The sequence below is a fragment of the Euprymna scolopes genome, chromosome 46 (genome assembly GCF_053919585.1).
Source record: "Euprymna scolopes isolate OS-2025 chromosome 46, ASM5391958v1, whole genome shotgun sequence".
NCBI classification, from domain to species: Eukaryota; Metazoa; Mollusca; class Cephalopoda; order Sepiida; family Sepiolidae; genus Euprymna; species Euprymna scolopes.
The window spans coordinates 185,813,616-185,819,115 of NC_136527.1; the positions used below are offsets into that span (position 1 = coordinate 185,813,616).

Here is a 5,500-nt window from a genome sequence, read left to right on the forward strand (position 1 = left end):
GTTATTTCTTTGTTACCCAATATTTAATTTTTAAAGTTTTTGTTTGTTTGTTAATTAACCTTTAAATATTTTGTTTGTTCATTTGCCGTAACAGCCTTGCAAAAATGTTACGGTTAGTTTTAGTTTCATATTAGTGGCAGGTAATGTTAATAGATTATCGTTATATTTGTGCTCGAATTTAAGAGCCTTTTAGTTTCAAAGTTTAATTGAATACGAGAGGAAATAAAATGGGTGTATTAGATATATATAAAACTCCTTGTATAATATTACGGGTGGAGTATTCTAATCTATTTATTGTTATTTAATGTTTTAAGATTCATTGTTATTCTACTTGAAAGATGTTTTCATATCGTTAAGTAGGATAAAATGAAGGGAGATAAGCCAATTATATTGTTAAGTATTGTTAGTTAATTTTGAAATTGGGTCGATTTGTATCCTATAATGGACAAAGGGAGGTAATTCAGACCGTTTGGTGTTTTTGGTTCATTGATTACTAGAAGGCGTCTGTTTATGTAGCACCTCGAACCAGTCTATTTTATATCCTATTTTATATCTATCGGCACAGCACGGGTTGTCAACCAAATGCTGGACAATAGTAGAGTCCAAGGCTGCACAAGGAGGGAGACTACCAGACCCTTGTCAGATCTTAAATGGAACATGCTGGTTCATACGAGTCAAATTGCATTGCATCTTTTGACTCGTATAAACCAGCATGTTCCATCGAAGATTAGACAAGGGAGGATGGTGTCTGGTAGTCTCCATCCTTCTGCAGCCTTGGACTCTGCTATTGTCCAGCATTTGGTTGACAACCCGTGCTGTGCCGATAGATATAAATAGAATGGTTCGAGGTGCTACATAGAGCGGACTCCAGAAACCATATAAAGATTTTGGAGTCTTGTCTCTATTGCAGTGCGGAAACCTTCTTTATGCCGGCAGAAAGAAACATCTAACACATTGTTTCTCTTTGGGGAACTGTGAATCTTTTCTCTGTCCCCTCCCCCTCGTTGTGCCAATATTTTAATCGTTTTTTAAACGTTAATACACTTTATTTTAGTGTCCCCGTAATTTTTGGCACATTCAATAGTTCCCCATCAGAACTCTTAATTTTCGACATAGTATTATTATTTTTACGCTATCGATTTTCTCCTGATGAGATGATAGCTGAAAGAGCTCTCGAGAGACTTCCGCCCATTATATATATATATATATATATATATATATATATATATATATATATATATATATAAATAATGGGGCCATTTCTCTTTAATTTTAAACATTGCAATCTCTTGCCCTCGTCTAGGCTTATTTATTGAACATTCCCTACCAAAGGTCACTGGGAAAATGGCTGGATCCTTCTATCGATGCAATAGATATCTCACTGCTGATGCAATTATAAAAAAAAAATTTTGACTCTCGAGTGTGTATTCGTTGATATCTTATATGCTTTTATAAAAGTGATGCGGTTCTCTGTTGATTAACTGTTTCGGATATATACTCGAGACTCAAAACAATGAAAAGAATACGCTGTTGTCATAGCTCAAGTTATTAATGTCTGTCGGTGGTTAATATATAAGTGCGATATAAAAACAGTGCACATAATACAAAAAAAATTATACTTACCTGACCCTCGCCCTTCGGGGCCTGGGCAACAAGTGTCAAGCAAAGACCAGCAAGACCTTGGTCAATGTAGGGGCAACCTTTCATACCAATTGTACCTACCCAGTTCCCCTATTCCCCGGGGAGCTGGTTCCCATTTCCCCTTCACTCCTCACTTTAAAAATCGGACTTGTGCCTAATTTGCTCGGTGGGGGAGCAAATAAATACTACCTGGCATCGAGGTTACGGCGATAAATAAGGTCGTTCCTCCAGAGTGAGACCCTTCCATTGCACTGCGGTTTGGTTGACTTTTGCGATCGTCCCAAATGTGGACGATTCGGGTGCATTATTTTTAAGTGTGGGGTCTGCGTACGCGCTCACCCCGATAATTCAATCAATATCAGATATTCTTCTCTAATCCTTCTACTGATAAGTAAACGACCTAATTCCGCTCCGTAAGTCTACAACTCTCACTGATAGTTTCCCTTTTCTCCAATCGCCCATCTCTGTACGCGCCACAAAACAACCGAGTTTTCCAGATCAGTTTATCATCCACTTCTATTCCAACGTTCTGATTGTATCTAATCTGCATGTCCATATCAGTAACGTTTGCATTGAACATAATCTTTTCTGTTATATAAAAATCATTGATTTGATTTAAGTAAATAGGACAGTCTCTGGAGTGATTGTTACGAGTAAAAACTTTAGCTATGGATAAGCCTTTAACAAATAAATACGTACACAGCCTCTCCTCCATTTTGTGAGTGGGATTTGTGCCTAATTATTGATTTTTGTTTAACATATGCAGTGGCGGCTCGTGCATGGAGCTGGCGGACTGCACCACACCCAAGTTATTTCTACACAATATTAATGATAAAATTAAAAATAATACGTTTGTTTTTTATTATTATTATTAGTTTATTTTTTTCTATGCATACATTATAAAATCATTAAGTTTTATGTCGGTATCTCGAAATTCATATAAAAACAAAAACAAAACTTGCTTGGAGCTGTGAAATTAACAGTTACACTTTCTTAATGAAATTCTCTTGTGCGCATGCACAGATTAAACGCTTTAGACAGCCGATGGAAACCTCCGCGTCATGAAATTCGTTGTTTGCTTAGAGTGTGCGCCTGTATTGATATGATAACATTGTTATTGAAAAAAAAGGAGGTTTACTTACATTTTTTTAAATTATTATTAAAATCTGCATATAAGGTGTTCTTGCTTTTCTTTTACATACGCACACTTTTAGCGTTGCGATTTAAGTCGGTAGCAGAGGGAAATATATAATATGCAGAAACTGTTTTTTTTTATTAAAAGTATTCAGGAATTTAGCAGTGAAGCTAACACGCGACCAAGGGTAAAAACTAAATATACAGTAAATAAATCTTACCATAAAAATAAAGTTACTTTTCCATCTACCTGCTTTTTTGTTTGTGTGTTTTAAGTAGTTTTAAATGCTATTTATTTTGCAACAACTTTACAAAAAATGTAGAAAATAGATTTTTGACACAACATAAACATTTCTATGAAAGTATATAAATATGAAAAATCACGGACAGATCACTCAAACATGAAACAAAATCCTCTCTATTTGTGTAAAGTTACCTATTTTTCGAATAATCGCTCAAAATTCGAAAATTAAACATGATTTTCTTCCACTCTTGTGCAATTGGAGTGAAGCATCCTTGTATATGTACTCCTAGTCCAGCTCCTCTTGGAACTTCTCTGCTCGCTTATTTTGTTTCCATCCTTCTTTTCCTGCCTCTATCTCTTTTTCGGTGTATTTTTTCTTTTGATTTTTGCAATCTGTGTCAGTGGTTTATTGTGTACATCAACAGTGTTCTCCGGTATGACTCCTCCAAAGTTTTCAACAAGCTTTGTGATAAAGGTTTGTTGAGAAAGGTTATCATGATGGTCTTTCACCATTTGCATTTTCACGTCCGTTGAACTTTTAATATATTAGCCCATGCTTACTATAGTGGCTCGATATGCATGGTTGAGTTCAGTGAGGCCTAAGCCCCCTTCCTCTTCTGGTAGGCATTGGTTTCGGTATGTTAACTTATGTAGGGATAGTTGTTTCCTAGTCTTTGCATTGAACCAGTCTATAATACCAAAACCGTACGTGACCACAGGTATTGCAAACTGGTTTATAGTCGTAATTTTGGTTTTAGGGGTTAGTTCAGATTTGAGGATCTTTTTTTGGCGTACTGTATATTCTTGTTCTGCCTTACGTCTCATTTTTTCATGTTATGTTTTCCTCAATGTCGAGGTATTTGAATGTGGATTGTATTTTCCCCTTTTTTGTTGTGCATTTAGCAAATTTGGCAAATCCAAACTCCATGCAGATATCCTCTAAAAACATTTTAACAATTTCTATCAGGAAGTCAAGGTGTTTTTTTTCTGTTCATGAAGAGCAAATGATTCACTCTTTCACTTTCATCTTTTTTTGTCTCTACTGGAATTGGATCCACCTCATCACATTTTTTAGAAGCTTGCTGAGTGGATCGATTGCAAGGCAAGATAGTAGTGGTGATAGGCTATCACCTTGAAATATGCCTCGCTGGATGCTAATATTTGAAGACTGTATTGTCCCTTCTATGTGGTGTACGGAAATAGATGTTTGCCACATTGTCATTTGTTTTTTTGATGTTCTCATGGACATTACACAGCTCCAGACCCCGCATTATCCAGGAATGAGGCATACTGTCAAATACCTTTTCACAAGTGTGACTGCTCATATGTTTATTTAACCGTGATTTTTGAGAACAAGTATACTCACACACTTTTCAAGAATATGGCGTTTCCCCAGTGTGCGTTCTCAATAAGTTTGATTATTCAGAAACAGAATGTCCACACACCTCACATGCCTGTGGCTGTTTGCTTTTTTGTTTTATTTTACTCCAGTTAAAATTCAAGTTCAAGTGTAGAAATAGAGAACATAATTTTCATACATTGTAGTATATCTTTCATTTTGGTCTCTTGGTTTTAATGAATTCCAGGACAAGAATGTATCTACTCTGGTGGAGTATCTATCTTCGTGCTATTACTTGAGGAAACCTCACCGTTCCTCATAAAAGCTAATGTTGGTAAGCTATAGAAAGGAGATCTTATTTGTGCAGCAAATACTATGTGATTTTGAATATTTGGTCAGGGTTTACTTCTATGGAAAAAGTGTCCTCATGCCAGGTTGTTCTGACAAACCCCTGTACAGAGAGAACTTAGACACTGGAAGGCAGTGTCTAATAGGCATTCAAGTTCTATCCCAAGTGTGGGTTTTCCGTTTTTTTGTTTTATTTTAGTTCAGTCGAAGTTCTCAGAAATCAAGGGCCCGCGACCTTGGAGATAACACTTGAAGTCTATATGAGATACATAGATATTCGAATGTTCTATTAAAGTTCTTTATCTCTCAAACACTGAGTTAGTAAAGAAATTGAGAACATAATTTTCCTCTTCCCCATTAAACATTTTTATACGTTGTAGTATATCTTTCGTGTTGATCAGTGTGAGTCTTCATATGTCTCACTAAATTTGATTTTTCAGAACAAGAATAACCACAAACTTCACAAGAATATGGCTTTTCTCCAGTGTGAGTTCTCACATGTTTCATTAAACTTGATTTTATAGTACAGGAATATGTACACACTTCACAAGAATATGGCTTTTCCCCTGTGTGAGTTCGCATATGTGACACTAAAGTTGATTTTTCAGAAGAAGAATACTCACAAACTTCACAAGTATGTGGCTTTTCTCCGGTGTGAGTTTTTATATGTTGCACTAAATTGGATTTTTGAGAAAAAGAATACTCACAAACTTCACAAGAATATGGCTTTTCCCCAGTGTGAGTTCGCATATGTTTCACTAAACTTGATTTTACAGAACAAGAATACCCACAAA

The 5,500-nt window shown here is 35.8% G+C and overlaps 1 non-coding gene across 1 annotated transcript; it reads left to right on the forward strand.

The window, feature by feature from the left end:
• The first annotated feature begins 1,823 nt into the window (after positions 1 to 1,823).
• Positions 1,824 to 1,985, forward strand: LOC145271603 (U1 spliceosomal RNA). Its single transcript, XR_013866010.1, has one exon. It is a non-coding gene; the product is annotated as a U1 spliceosomal RNA (small nuclear RNA).
• The last annotated feature ends 3,515 nt before the right edge of the window (positions 1,986 to 5,500 follow it).